Genomic DNA, 16,476 nt, shown 5'->3' on the forward strand with positions numbered 1-16,476 from the left:
CCCTTAGTGTCCCTGTGCATGGAGAGTCCTGCTGGCACTCTTGATCCCTGACAGTATAAGAACAATACATCACTGGCCATGTAAGATCAGCTCATCACAGGAATTTGTCCTAATAGGCTGGCTAATCTTTCAAATTTGGTAAATCAAACAACTGCAACTCTGAACTGTGTTTGGTAGGGAAAAAGCATATTCTCTGTAAAGTGTATCCTAGAGAGCACAGAAGAGACTAATTGCTCCATTTCCTATCCATACGTGGGGATAACAGCGTTTCCTTAGTCTCAAGCATTGACTGTGCTCAGTAGTGCTTGGTGATTAACTTCTGTGGGGAACAGGCAGTAGAGGGGCCTTGGGATCCTTACCTGAAAATGCATAATTTTGAGCTATTTTGCATCTGGAGGGAAGAAAGTTCCAAATTTTGAGGTCAACTGTATTAACAAACCTCTGCAGATATATTTTTAGTTCACTGAATGAAAGTGAGATTTGGCTGGTGAAGAATGTGTTTCCTTCTGCTAAGCGTGTTAGCTGATACTTTATTACAGAATGAAGTGTTTTCTTTCCCATTTTTCTTGAAACTGGCAAAGTGTAAAACTTCCAGTTTGCACTTGGCCTTTAGAGAAGACATTCCCCTTCTTTCTCCTCATATTTCTGTATGTAGCTTGTCAGTAGCTTTTACGGTATTGTGGAAAAGTCACTGTTACTGCGAAGAAATGGAAAAATTGCTAATTCTTGTATAGATTCAAAGTGGCAGATGTTTGCTATTGTCTTCTCAAGAATGAAATTTAATTGCTACATGCTACTAGACTTTAGGATCGTCAAGGGAACATTATCTCACTATAAAAATAATTAAAACCTTCTTTCAGGATAATGCACATGTGGCTAATATAAATGTTGGCCACAGGCATTGCATCTGGGGATCTTATGATTTAAGGTATTTCTTGAGTGCCACGTTGTGATCTCACGTCTGTGGGTATAATTCCATTGACTTCAGTTGAAATTGTTCTGTTCTCATCTGTGAGATCACAGTTCCTGCAACCTAATTCCTAGTATTTTTATCATGTTCTATGCACGTCTCTTAGGACATGGGAACATGTAAATGGAGCAAGTTTTGAGTACACTGAATTTTCACAATGGTGCTTTGAGCTGCTTTTACTTCAGTTATATGTAGAATCATAAAGCCAGGGGGCCAGAGCAGCAAGTGGACTTGGGATTCCCTGGAGTATGTGTCTATTCTCCTGCACAACCTAGTGTAAATGTTTATGCTTTCTAATGTGTGGTCTCAAAGCCAAGAGGTTCTCTGTGCTCTGGTGGTGTACCTGTCACTTGAGATTCATGTGTCCTAGCTGCTTTTGGATAGAATTCCATATTTTTATGAATCAGGTGCTTCCAGCACCAGGATAATACCCAGATATCAGTATAGTACAGCCTGGCTACATCAAGGGAATGTTTTTTTATTAGATGGGTGTGAGACTTTGGTTGCATTAGATGGAATTGAACAAAAGCTGTTTTTCTTCTTTCTGTGATCCTAAAAAGTACAATTTTTTGGTACTGCAAAAAACTAATTTTTTTTTTGCCAAAAACTGGTGTCTGTTGTGAAAGACTGAGTAGAGGCATGGCCAGTTTTGTAGAACTGTGATTGATAAGTACATTAAAAAGTGCATTCAGCTCTGAGTTGCTGACGTTATATAAGCACTTAGTATTGTACTTTAAAAATTATTTCTTCCTTAGTTGTTAATTTGCCTCTAAGGGAAGAAAATAAAAATGTTGAGCTCAGAGTATTGAGTATTCAGTATTCCTCAAGTGCTCAGAACAAATTGCAACATACTGGGGTGGGGAATGTGTGGGAGAGAAATATTTAGGGGACATCACTGTGAACCTGTTTAACCCAAGCAAAAGTCTTTTCCTTGAAATAATTGCTCTGTGATGTTCTCCTGGTATCATTGTTCTGGTTTGACTTGATCTCAAGACCAGGTTGATTGCAGGGGACCAAAAGATCAATACAGGATGTGTACTGTTTGCAGGACAGTCCACATCAGCTTGTCAGGGAGTATATGAATGGAGAACAATGCCAGCTGCCTTCATCTATGGGACCTAATGCTGCAGCTCAGGCAGCTGAGCTGCCTGTGATTGAAGGCCTAGAGATACTTGTCTTTGAGGTCATCACAGCAGGAAAAAAGTGAAAAGATTTGAATAAAAGAGCATGGCTTGTGCACTGATAGGCATGAAATTCTGGGCCCATCATATGTATCTTCTGCTTTTTTTCCTATATTGTTGATGTTTCTCAAATCTTTTATTTCCCAGTTAATTGCCCCTTAATGTCTGCAGCATGTTAGAACAGAAGGAAATCTTCAGTATTTGAGAATGTTTAAATGCATACTTTATAAAGTAAATTTCTTTCATGAATTAAGGGGAAAACTCAGGTGAGACTCATCTGCATGGGACAGACCTCAAAGTGGAAAAAAGCTGAAATGTTTTGACAGCTCACCCAGCTTTCTCTCAGCAGAGCATGCAAGTAGGACAGGGAGTACTTTCAGAAGTACTCATCAGGAGCTTGATTTTCTGCCCACTGAAATGTGTTGTTTGTATTGGAGGTTTTGGTTGCTGGTTTTTTTTCTACTGACTTCTCTAGGAGTGGATCTGAACCAAACTAATTCTTGCTTTTCTAATGTAGTGGCCATGTCTCTTGAAGATCATTGGATACCTGTGTCTCTAGTTCTCTCTATACCTTCACAGGTGTGTGTGTGTGTGTGTGCTCCACAGGTGTGGATTTTCTTGTGGCCTGTTCCTCCTGTGCTCCCTCATTGGATCAAAATACTGCTTTAACCCCAGCATGATTTGTATGTGTGCCTTGTGTTTTAAATTTCTCTGAATAATAAGTGGTTTTAATTCCTGCTAAATGTTGTTTACTTCCTGCCTATGAATGGTAAAACCTCAATGTCTGTTTTTCATATACTGTTTCGGGAACCTTATGCGATCCTAAATGGAATGCCCTAGGGAATAGAAGATGAGGTCAGCCCTGCTGCTTACTTATCTTGGGATTCAGCCCTTCCGCTCTTGTTCTTCAATAGTAACATTCTTGGTTCTAAGCCACTATTGAAAGGTGAAGATCCCGTGGAGAGCTCATGTAGTTCACCTGGAGCTGATGGTGTTGCTGTGGGGGGAAGGCCTTATTTCAGAGGGGCAGCCATCGTCCTTGGGGGCATTTGGTAACTTCTTGCACTCTGAAGTAAGGGTGAAGAATTACTTCCTTTGATGAGAATCAGACAGAATTTCAAATATATTCACCTCTCTCGGGTTATATGTTAACCTGTATCTCCATCCTTGATCTATAGCATCTTAGCTGAAGGGTGACATGCAGTACTTTGAAGAGCATAATGGCTGAGCAAGCTCTGAGAGAGGAGGGCACTCAGCCACTCTTTGAAATGATTACTTATGTTTCTATGCAAGATCTGTTTTTTCTGATCAGTAACTTCTGAAATTTTTTCTAATGTGGTGACTTCATTGTTCCCTATTTATTGCACATCTTAACTGTATTTTAAAAGAACTTGAGCTGATGCCAGCATCAACATGTCTGAGCAGTTTTGATGCAACTTAGGTAGCTTTAGGCCTGAGCTCATATGAAAAACGTTGCTTTGGGGACTAAAGTCTTAAATATTATACCAGCAGGAGTTTCCGTAGAGATTTCAAGAGAACTGGGCAATTCTCTCGAGTTGACTGCAATAGCTTTTGTTACCTGCTTTATAAGCTTTGGAATTAAATATAGTGGGTTTTTTGGAACAAGTATATTGGGGATGGGATAGGGGGATGGACTTGGCATGGAAGTTAACGTTTTGCAGAATATTGATTCAACACAATGATGACTAACAGAACTGCTTAATCACTAGGAGAATATGTTCTGATTCCATTTGCAATTAAAAATACTAAAGGTAATAAAAAAACTGAGGTCTGTTTTCCCAGATAATCCCCATGTCTGTACTTCCCTATTTTTTCTCTTGAATACTTATGGCTGTTGGCAAATTTCAGGTACCAGTTGGAAGGAAGTAACTGACTTTGTTTTAGAAGTGATCCTGTGAAGTATCTTGTCTGCAGATAACTGACTCCCTCCGTAATGGCAGAGCTCTTAGTTTGTTGGCACATCCATTAAAACAGTCGTGCCTCCAAAAGCTTTGCTCTTTATTAAGTGCTTGAAAGACCTGCTTCCAGTCTAGATGAGTGAGAAGCAGCCTTGCTTGGAACAGACTCGCATCCACAGCTTCCTCCAAACAGCCAGCTGTAAATGCCACGGGTACTTCTCAAGGTGTCTGGCCTTTCTGGATGGACAGGGATGTTTTGTTTCCGTGTGCCATGTTGGCTGCACACATTTCTGGGCCACACTGCTTTGGGGCCTCACCTCACTCTGGACCTGAACTTCAAAGAAGTAAAAAAGCCAGGAAGTCTAATGCGTCATGAAAAATCACTTCTGGATACAGAAAATATCTAACTTCATGTTCTTGTGCAGTGTTCAGTATAGTCCAGTTCCCAGTGGAATGTTTGCATCATCCACATGTTGCTATTGCTTTAGCTTTTTAATGTCTTGTACAGAGGGATAAGGTGGAGGCGGCAATGCTGTGTTTGGATTGACTGTGGTAATGAAAAGCATGTCCTGAACACTTCTTTTAAAGTGTCACTGTTGTGTTGTGGTTGGCTGCCAACAAGTTTGCTCGACACTGTTAGGTAAGGTGTAAATGACATCAGCTCCTTTGGTGTTTTCCCCTTAAGGGAATGGCTGAGCTGTTCAAGCAGTCTCAGCTGGGACACCCCTAGCTGCACATTAGCTCTGCTAAGGCACCATTTGGAGAATGTTGGTGGACTGCAGTCAGGGATCACTGTGTAATGTAGGTAGGAATGATAATCTCTCTCAGTCTAAAAAGTGCAAGTGCAATTGAGACCACTTGTTAAGCCAAAATCCATTGCTCTCTGTGCTGATTCACAGTGGGAGCTGACATGAAATATCAAGGAGGGATTAGCATGCACAGCATGCTGTGGTTAAGAGCTTGTGCCACTTGGTCAGACCACGGCATGAAGCTGTGGTGAGTGTTGAGTTGTAATGTCTCCTCAGGTTACTCGACTTGGGTTTGTGTGCAAACAGAGCAAGGTGGCTGATTGGCAGGCTGGCTTCAGAGCCAGGGGTTTTAGAGCACTGCTGAAGAATAGGCCTGGAGTATCACCACTTCCAGTGCCTCACTAATAGGAGCAACTACACTGAAGCCTAACTGAGAAAGGAGAGCTGGTCTGGATTTAAATTGATGATTTAAAAATATTTTACTGCTTTTTTCTTTCATATAGATTCCCATGTACTGGTGAGCTAGCAAGGCTCTCCTGTGCTAAGAGAAGTTCAAGTGTGCTGTTGAGCTTCCCACTCAGGAGTCTCATGTAGCTATGCAGGAGTCCATGCATGGAAAGTTTTTTTTAAGAAAGATTGCATTTCTCGATGTCAAACATCAGCCTTTTCAAAACTTCATATTACTGGGTAGATGTACTCTCCCATTCTCTTGCCTCACACGTGTGCCTTTCTGGGCCACTTTTTCTCACATCAGGGATCTGACTTGCTCAGGAGTTCCCTGTAGCCCGTGTTCACTGACAGTATCGTGACCCAGTCCTGGCAGAGCAATTTTGCTGAAATGGATTTCCCATTGCATGCTGTGGAAGAGGCACTCTGCCCATGCTGGTGGTGGGAGACACGCCTGAAGTACAGCATCACAGAATATTCTGAGTTGGAAGGGACCCACAAGTCCAGCTCTTAAGTGAATGGCCCATACAGGGATCAAACCCACAACCTGGGTGTCCTTAGCACCATGCTCTGACCAGCTGAGCTCACCTGTGAGAACTGGCAAGAAATGCATGTTCATCCCAAGTTCCTAAAAGGAGAAGTCTTTATTGACTTGGGGAGTGTGAAAGCAAGAGAAAACCAGGGATGAGAAATTAAACTGAGATCCTTGCCTGATTGCCTATTACAAGTTTCACAGATGTGTATGAACTGTTGTATTTTGGGCCCTTCTCTAGACCTCAGGCGCCAGATCTTTGTCTCTGTTGCAGGTCCTAGCCGCAGATGAAGGCAAGCAAATCAAACTGTGCTTAAGTAACTGGATCAAAACAATGTAGGATACTACAGTGAAGGATCTGCTCCTAAAGCTTTTTCTTATGCTGGAGTCTTTGTGGAGGGAAGGATGTAATTGTGCTAGTGCATTATTGTTGAATGTCTGAACTCCTCCTCCCTGCTGCTGGCTCTCAAGCACTTTGTTATTGCCAATTCACTGACCTCTCCTATGCTGATTGCGCAATACCAGGTTGAAGGTCTGTTGTGTCATCACCTGGGAAACTAGAAAATAAATGGAATAAATCACATTAAAGTATTTATAGATAGGGATTGAGCACAGAGGGTTGGAATAGATAGACATATATTTAGTGCAATCACAAAACTTTTTAAAACTAATTTTTAAAACTTTTTTTAGTTGTAAGAATTTTTAAAGTTGTAAGAATTCTATCAATGTTGGTAATTTCTGCTTGTGAAAAATAACATTCAGAGTGTCATGGGAGGAAGAAAGGAAGCTATCTGTGGGGTGGAGAGAAGATGGTGGTATTAGGCAGCAGGAGTGGATGCAGTTGGTGTAGGCGGACAGAGCTGTAGGGAGTCCACAGCTCTGCTGCCATACTGTGTTCAGTTTCTGGGAGGATGAAGGTTCAAGATAAGATGTGTCAAAGCTCAGTTCTTAATCACTGGTGAGACCCTCTGGGCAGTGCAGCCACATGTCTTGAGTCTCCTGTCCTCTGTTCTGTGCTGCCTGAACTGTTACCACTGCTGCTGTGGTGGGCAGCGTGTGTGATACGTGCTTGCCCAGATCTGAACTCCTCAAGAGTGTGCATGTCTGGTCTGGCACAACTATTCTAGCCTGGAAATTCATATGTCCTTTTGTACTGAGGCTACATCTTCACATAGTAAACTGCAGTGGGAAATAGTTTCCCCTTGCATTATTATGCCAGCAGGGAAGTTTTATTTCCCATGATAAGGTCTGTACAAGCACCGCCTTCCTGCTGTGGTTTTTGCTGGCCAAAAAGGTCACTGCTTGTTTCCTCCAATCGCCTGCAGATCTCCCAGGTGAGTGGCTTGCTTTTGCTCTGTGATTGCCCTGGATCATCACGAGCAGGGTGAGCAGTAAACAGCCTGAGTGAGTAAAGGGCCACTGCCAGGTTGGTTTGTGCAGGTTTTGAACTGGGCATGGGCAGCTAAAGGGGCATGACTTGAATAAGGGTGATGATGGGTTCAGAATTCCCCTTTCTCCTCTTATTTAAGCAGTCACAGCCAGTGCTGACTGGGGATGTGTGATCAAAATATTCATAATAGATATCTGTGCTCTGAAATACAGACCTTGAAAAAGTAAACTTAGCTACCCCAAGACAGATACATTGGCTCCACCCTGGTGCTTATTTCAGAATGGATGCTGTTCTGTATTTGAATGTACATGCATGCAAAGTGTTTGAAAAGAGGCTTAGAAACAGACAGGATCCCTTACCACACCCTCTATTTCTGTTTAATTTGGAAAATACAAAATCTGCTTTTATAAAAATCCTTGCTGTGCTAGCAAATGTGTGTCGTCCACCAGTTTGCTCCCTCCATCAGCATTTCCCAATGCTGGGAAGTATTTCTTAGAAGAAAGAATGGAATAAATCATTCAAATGACTATGTTTTGCAGTGCCTGCCTAGCCAGATGAGTAGTTTTCTGAACACTGGGGTTGAACATGCCTACTTGCCTATAAATTTGTGTCCAGCGGTTGACTGTGAGTCTCAGTGGAAGCTTTTCCCATGGTTGAAGAATTTGCTGGGATGCTCCCTTCTCTCTGGGATTGCACATGCCAGCCTTGCCTTTCACAAAGATAATTATAGAATTGCCTTCCTGCCCATTTTCACAAAACTTGTAAGAGCTTGCAGGAATTTGCTTTTCCAGCTTTTTGTTGAACCTTGGCTCAATGGCTGTGGGCCAAGAAAAAACTCTGGGATCAACACACAGACATACAGAGATATTGTGGTTGTCATATAAAGACCTTGATTCCCTGAGGAGCAAGGAAAAGGGGATGTGCAGTGGGAACTGCATTGGGGGCTCTTTGTGAGACAAGGAGTCACTAAGAGTGTCCTGAGAAACGGGGGTATTGCACATACAAAGCAGGGGGTAGGAGGAGCACAGCAGCTTCTCCTTGCCTGCCTGCTTGAGCTTCCCTGCCTATGTGCCCCAACACTATAGGGGATGCTTGGTGGCTTTCTTTTTCTTCTGTGATGTAACCTGTAACCCAAGTTCAGCACAGTGGGCACTTGGAGAAACAACCTTACAATTAGTAAGGGACAGGGAGGATTTGCCTGATCTAACCAGAAAGAGTTTTCAGAAATAAGAGAAATATGGTAATATTTCTAGTAACCCTAAGAGAAATGTGGTAACTGCAAGCATAAAGACACAGGATTTTAGATGAATGAAGGGTATTCAAATGTATGTTTCCCACTCTGGTGGAAATTCACCCTGTGAAAATAACAACCAGTTACATGTAACACTTCCCAAGGGTGGGAAAAGCATACTTCAGTCTTGCATATTCAGCATGTGAAAAATAACTGGATGTAGAGACACATACCATAAATAAGCAGAAAAGCCACACATGGGCTTGCAGATGTTTTACCACATCAGTGAGATTTGCATATTGTTTCTGGCATTGCCATTTAACTTGGCATGTGATTTGGGAAAAATCATCTTCCCGTTCTGTGCTCTGGCATATCTGTTTTCACTATAGACTGTGGCTGCCATCTGAAATCTCACTCTACTTGTAGAGAAGTTGGCGCTTTTTTTTTCTGATAAACTTTGTAGTATTTTTTCCAGTATATATACAGAAGGTGCTGGGAAAAGGACTGTAATTTGTAGTTTCAGGACACAGTTTGAGCATCCTGGGTTTTAGTAGATTCTCAATCTGAGACTTAAACTCAAAATGAAGAACTAAGGGTTTAACGTTTAGGGTTTTAGCTCATGGTATAGGATGAGTTGGAGCACCAAACAAGAGATACAGAGGTTAAGTCTGAAAAAGTAGGAGAAGAGTCAGGCGTGGAAGTGCAGTGGTGATTCCCAGAAGCAGCCTGACTGTCAGCACAATGGCTCATGTCATGCTGCTAGGAAACAGCATCTCGGGGTCTGAAACGGAGCTCGAGTTTACAGGAAGGCCTTAGATGGCTTTCACCTTGAGTATGGGATCTGCTTCCATGATGATATTCAGGTGTATGGCAGTTTTAGGATGAGAGGTTTATGGGCGTGTGATAATTTACTCTGCTATTTACTGATAGGCTCACCTCCTTTTGTGCAAGTGAACCTTAAAGGGAAACCATATAATCATGTTAGCAATTGCTTTAGCTGAGAGAAGGAATAGTGTTCTTTCCTATATCTTCAGCTGTTCTTGTGAGAAATTCCACTTCTGAGGCTAAAACTTCCCTGCATGTACCAGCGTTTATTTATTTTTGGCTTTTCTGAGAATAGGAGGTTTCAGCCACATTTCCATAATGAGAGAAGAATGAAATGAGATTTTCTTTGTCCCCAAAAATGTTGGTTTTAAACATCCTTTCAGCTGTGTGGATGAAATTGTAAAATCGGCATGTGACAGTGATGCTCCAGAATTCTCCAGGGGCATTTGAGCTTGACTTCATGGTTTCATGCAGCTTTTTGTGGCTGATACAGAGCCGATGAAGCAGACTTTTCCAATTCAGTTTTTCTGAAGCACACAACTAAGGAAAGATTGACTACAGAAGCATCTGCAGCTAATTTAGCAGAGTAGTCCAATGAAGGATATTGCTGCAAATTGCTACAAAGGCCTGGCATGGTTGGTGGCCAGGCCAGAGAAGAATCTTTTGCGTGGCTGTCAAAATCAAAAGGTGCCTCAGTCTCTTGTGCTCTTACTTGAACTGAAGGAGAGGCAGCACTTTTCTAGAGTCGTCCAGTGGTCTGAAATGACAGTGAATTTATCAACAGTGAGGTGTGGCTTCTCCTTTGCTTTTTCCTTGGTCACCCCCAGGAAGTTTTTTGATCAGGGAAAGATAATTAGTGGAGCAGAGTATTTTGCCAACCACATTTAATGTTGGTATGACAGCTGAGTCCTCAACGCTTTCCTCAAGCATCTCAGGGTCTAAATGGGCAACTGAAAATGGTTTTCTGGTAAGAGTCATGTCCAAAGTGGTGAGGAGAGGAGAGTACAGAGAGTAGCTGATGTCTGAAGAGAAGTGTGAGGGTTGTTTTTTGTTTTAATTTTGTTCTTAAGCTCTTTCCACAAAAAGACCTGGCTGCCATTGCTGCTCTGATTTTTCTTCTTATCTTATTCTTTCCCTTTTCCTGGCCCATGTTTGAATGATGGGGTGTGACCCCTCTTGCATTATTCCTTCTCATTTCACAGTTCTAGGTTCTTCATATGTCTCTCTATTTCCTTCCTTAATTTTTGTCATTATGTTAAAAAAAAAAAAAACAAAAAAAAAAAACCAACCAAAATTCTTTGATGGCACCACATGGGCAGAAAAATGTCTGGAGGATCATGTCATTCAGTCTACACAATGCTTGGATCTCAGCCATTCTCTGAGTTCATTGCTTACATGACCTCTAAATATTTATTTTTGAAATGGGTTTATAAATTGCTATGATTGATTAAAAGACTCCTGAAAAATGTGACTTCTTCTAAACACATGCAGAGTGGTGGTTGGTTTTAGCAAAACAGGACAACAAAAAAAGCAAACAACTTGTTTAATTTTAAGTGAAATATCAGATCTATGCAAAACTGTATGTTGTTTTATTCTTTAAATCTTGTGGGTAGAAGCTGAACAACCAATATGTATTCAGAATGACCATAGCCTTGGCAGCAACTCTGAACTCATATATCAACATTTCTGGCATGAGAGATGCAACCATAATTTTCTTTCAACAGCCACGTTTGGGGGGGGGTTGTTTTCTTTTGGTTTTTAATGTATTCCCCTTGTGCTTTTGCTTGGACAAATACTGTGTCTTATGTGATTAAAATCAAACTCTCTGACTAGTATATATTTAAATTGCTTTGTCCTGTACAAACAGGCAGATCTTGGCTCCAACCCTACATTAGTATGTGAGACATCAGATTCTTAAGACCACTGGTTAATTGGAAATTACTTAATGGGAACTAATTGTCATTGCCTTATGATGAAGGCTTAGTGAAAGTATTTTAATAGAAATACATAGGTGACTGTAAAGGTCAAACCCAGATAGGAGTGTGGGGAAGCCTATAGGCCAAAGCTAATTTGATGAGATATAAGTGCTTATCCAGCCTTCCTTTGCTGCAATGATAAACAGTCAAACAACCTTCATACATACTTGCCAGGTAAATATATGAGAGTAGGTTTGCCTTGTGGAGTTTGAGTATGGATGTATAATATGTTTCAATCTTCTATGTGGAAATCTTCATTTTTTCAAGTACTTCATACCAGGGTTTATGCTACAAAACTTATCAGCCTGCTCCAAGAGGCATAAAGAGCCCTGTCAAACACAGATTTGTGACAGATTTTTATTTGCCATGGCTGAAGTTATGTGGCAAGTTTGGCAATGTAAAAAGTGCAATATTTGAGGAGGTAAATGGCTCTATCTACTAGTCTTTCTTTCTAAACAGTACCTGAGAGTACAGGTGACTTGCTTTGCCAAAAACAAGCCTTAGGAAAAGTAAATTTGACATCTTGTTTTGATGGTGTAAGTGGGTGAGGGTAATACTATTCAACCAGAGTGTTTCATTATAATTACCAATTTAAAAAATAAAACGACATTTGAGAGCATGTTATTGCACTAAAATGATCCAAATCCAGCTTTCATTGGAGAGCCCAACTGTGTAAAATGAGCATGGTTTTAGAAGTTAATACTCCCTTACCACACAGTGCCTCCACACACAACAGCAGTAACATCTGTGTAATGGGGCATTTCTATTGCTTTAATCACCACTTACTGCACCCTTATTGGTCATTAGTTCTATAGATTAATGACACAAATGTGAATTTATTAGTGCTGTAAACCTGTGGGAAACAGTGAGTCGAATTAGTGTCTTTTTCATAATAACAACTGATGTTTATTAGACCTGAACAGTCTTTCTACAGTAAAAATGACTGCTTGTGAGCCATCTGAGGTTGCTTGAATGATGCTTCATCACTTGGTTGTAACATTTCTAATTGTAGAAAACTTTTCCACTCGCTAGCAAAGTCAGTTCCTGATTTAGGGGATCAAAAACTGTTTGGAAATCACTTTTTACCCCAGAGTGAAATCTTTTTATTTAAAAATACTGCTTCCTCACATGTAATGTTGACACAGTAGAGACCCCTTCGTTCCTTGAGAGTATAAGATATGCAAGATATGTGTGTCTTAATGTGACTGTTCATAAACCAACTCACTGCTGGGCTGCAGCCTGAAATGCAAAACTGGTCAAAGAAACAAGTTTCTGATGCAAAATTAGCTACTGTAGTTAGTGCCCTTTGGATTTTAAGGAGTTGGAACCTGTCAAGCCGTGGTTGTATATTGTACCAGTCTATGCCATGTCTACACAACCATGAGAACATCTCTGAGATGGTTAGAGACTTCAAAACCTCTGTAAGTTAGTAAAAATCCCTTCTATCCTCTTTTTGTGTGATTTGCCATCCAGTTGATTATGGTCACTTCTAAGAAGGGCTGATGAATATGAATCTTACCTGCTACCCCTAATAAACGAGTTCTTAAGTTCAAGGTTAAAGGTTGTTTCTCAATTTGGTTGTCTTTCAGTAGCAATGAACTGTGTTATTTACAACATTAGCAGCTGTGTGGTATCTCTTGGCTGTAATGCTCCACAGCTGATGAAAATAACCGTAGAAATTGTTGAACCTTAGAACCAAGAACATGAAGGACCTCTAAGAGGTACATTTTAAGGAATTGTTGAGTACAGTAGTTTTTTTAGTGTCCTTTCCTGTACTCTGAGAGGTGTGCTGCCCGGTCTTCCACTGGCTGCAAAATCTGGGCATCTCCTTCTTCTGGTCTGATAAAGACAATCCTTGTGTAACCCATCCCAAAAACCCTCAAATGGATGTGCTGTTGGGACCAGGTCCTTGTGTGAGAGAAAGTGGCACAGTCATCTTGTAAGCAGAAGACAAGAAAGGAATGAGTTGCTCCTGGGCATACAGAGCCATGGAGGGGCATATGAATCCCAGGCAGTTGCTTTGACAGTGCATATGGAAAAGGAGAGGGGAAGGATTCTGAATCCTTAAGAAATATTTCTTCTTGATACATGCTGAGATTCTATTTCCTTGTGCTGAGCTGGAGACAGCTGGTGTTCCTCCAGACACTGAGGAAGCTGGGCGTCAGCACTGTCTGCTTCAGATAAGATTAATAATGTATAGATTCATGGGGAGTGGAGCCTGATCTGTTGGGATGCCATGGCAAGCACTCCTAGTGAGGAAGAGCAGCTGCCTGCTTTGGGCCTCCTGAGAGCAGCGAGAGGAACCATCTGAGACAGACTGGGATTGGCTCCTGTTTGTTCTGCAGGCGGCTTGCTCTCACCTGGTAGCAGACTGGGCTGAATGCAGCACAGATCTATGGATGTGTGATCATGTCCAACTCCTGGCTCTGTACACTTCAAAACTCTCTTAGAAAAATGACCCCACAACTGAACACAAGAATACAGCAGAAGGAAGTTTGTTTCACCCTTGTGTAGCAGATTACAAGTGAGTTTAGTAAAATACATTCTAACACAAGTCTTGACCAACAACTAAGAACAGCAGCAGTTTTTAAAATTAAAATCCTCTGCAGTGACTTCTGCTTCCCATTTTTGATTTGGAAGTCGAGAATTGTTTGATCTTATGAATGCTTTCTGTGTTGTATGCAGGTTGGAGGCTTTTGACCTATCTCTTTTACACCTTTTTTATCAGCCAGAATATTGTTCAGAGCCATGCAGTGATAAGGCTTTGTAGGCTCAAGCTCTTTTGGGCTCACTTCTGAGGTCCTGGCTAGGATCTGCCCAAGCTCACAGTTTTGAAGCAGCTGTTAGGGTCAGCCCGAGTTAAGTGCACCATGTTATTTACCTTTCCACATCCTTGGATGCAATTAAGAGATATGGCATGAGTGAAGAACAGAAAATTAGCAGGGGAATTCTAGATCACTGGAGGCTGCAGCATGTGAGTGCTGGTATTTTCACACATTCGTGGTGAGGGGTTCCCAGTCCTGGTCCTTAACCTGAGGCAGGGAGAGCAATAGCAGCTGTTCCTTTCCTGCTGGCTTGAACACGGTGTAAGTGGTGGTGTACCCAGTGGGTGTTAAATACATCACTCGAGCTCTTCTGAAACCTGAACTAAATACTCGGTTGGTTGCAGAGTGTGAAATAAAAAAAAGAATTAAAATGACTGAGGCTTGCAAATCTGCCTCTCCAAATAAAAAAATCAGAAATCAGGTTTTGTGCCCTGTGGTAATTGATGCTTTTTTTTTTTTTTTTTTTTTAAGTTTGCAGTCCAAGCTCTTCAAGCATTGGTTTTACAAACAATTACTCCTAGGCATGAATGACTGGTTTCCAGCCTGGAATAACTTTACATGCTCCAGAGAATGCCATTGCCTTTACCCAATTCTGTGATTATTTACTGTAACAAATGATTACTGTAATGGTTGGGGTAATGACAACTGTAAAATAGAATATCTGTGGTACTCTTGGGCTAGCAGAAGCAAACAGAAAATAATGAACTGGATGCCTTGCTAGAGATGTGAGCATAGGTCTGTACCTCGCCTGCTGTCAAAGGAAATCCATTGCTTCTGCACGAAAGTGAGATGTGCTTTCTTATCCTGCACAGAACAGTTTCACCCTGGAAAACTAATCTAATTCATATTTTATTTTATTTGGGTTGTGTTTTGTCAGCTTTATGGATACACTGGGGTAAGGGACATGTGAATTTACTTCTCTTTCTTTCCCCTAGCCTCTTCAGTGCCTGTCTTTTCAAAAGATTTAGGTAACAACAATGAACAGCTGGTAGATTTGTGCTGCATTTGGCCTGGTGGTGTAGCAGGGAGGGCTTGGTACCCCTTCACAGAGGTGGGAGCTGCCGGGAACAAATGTGTTTCCATCCCTGTGGAAGCACTAGCAGGGACCAAGGAACCGTGACTGTCCAGGCACTGAGCAGGGGGTGCAGCAGCTCACCGTGCTGAGAAGGGAAGAGGGTTGGGTTTTGCAGGAAACAAAGCATTTTCTACATGACAAGGAGAAGCATTCTGACTCAGAGCCCCACACCTCCTGCCCTCATTCCCTTTCCTGCCACTGGCTTCAGTGGTGTATGCTGGCTGCCCTTCTCTTGGGTTTAGCCCTTTCTGCTTGAATACTGTCTTCAGGGTTTTTCCTGGTTCTTTCCCATTGTCTGGATCTTTTTCTGGTTTTTACATCCCTCTTGGAGGAAGGTTTGGTATCTACTACTGCTGCTGGATGGGGACAGTGTACAGCCATCTCTGCAGGTCACATTTAACTGATACTGGGGACTGCAGTGTCTCAGAAGAAATGGGGAGAGTACTGGGCAGTTTAACATTTTCATTTCCATACAGTAGCAAAACACTGGTGAATTCATGATGCAGAGAAGAATGCACAGGAAAATTACTGAATTTAAAGATATAAATGACATCATCTTATGGGTCTTATGATGTATTAGCTAAAACTTGCTTATATTTAGATCTGGTTCTTCCTTTGCCATGTGTTTCTATGCATGTTTTGTCAGGCTTTAAGCATGACTCCCTTAAGCCTGGATGATACAGAAAATGTATATGACACTGCACCATGTGTTGAACCTTGAACATCCTGATTTTATCTTGTCATGTTACCTCATATTATTATGCTAGTTCACTGCTGAGCTTTTTAACCAAATGCTACTGTGGCTCATCTTTATTATAATACAAACGTATTTTAAATTAAAATGCTTTTACAAAATACAAAAAAAACCCCTTCTTTTGTAATTAGGAATGTCTTTGTGCTTTTAACTAATATAAGTATTGAAGAGGTATTTGGTTTCTGATGCTATATTTGGCATTCCACAGCCACATGCTTTTAGTGATATATAGTTGAAATGCCTTTTGAAAGCCTCTATAATAAAAATAGAAAAGAAATTAGATTACCTCTGAGACTTAAACGGACCATTGAAGAATTTATTAGAGCAATGTTAAAATATGCTGTAAAACGAGTCATGTTAGTCTGCAAATTGATGTGGCATATCTGGGGATTCAGAGTGCTGTACTACTCAGATTAATTAAAATGTAGTCAGCTGAAACCTTCACTGTAATCAAAATTGTTCCCCAGGGTTATACCTTCATTACAGTCCTGGTGTAGCCTTCCAGTCCTGACCATAGCTGAGCTAAGTAATTACTTCAGTTTAAAAAAAACTCCAAAAACAAAAGGAGAAAATGACCATGACAGTACTTAGGTTTATTGTTT

The 16,476-nt window shown here is 41.3% G+C and overlaps 1 protein-coding gene across 3 annotated transcripts in view; it reads right to left on the reverse strand.

Moving 5' to 3' along the window:
* FILIP1L (filamin A interacting protein 1 like) overlaps positions 1-16,476 on the reverse strand; it is a 189,339-nt gene that overhangs the window by 165,923 nt on the left and 6,940 nt on the right. The window lies entirely within an intron of this gene.

The sequence above is a fragment of the Coloeus monedula genome (assembly GCF_965178545.1).
Source record: "Coloeus monedula genome assembly, chromosome: 3".
Classification (NCBI taxonomy): domain Eukaryota; kingdom Metazoa; phylum Chordata; class Aves; order Passeriformes; family Corvidae; genus Coloeus; species Coloeus monedula.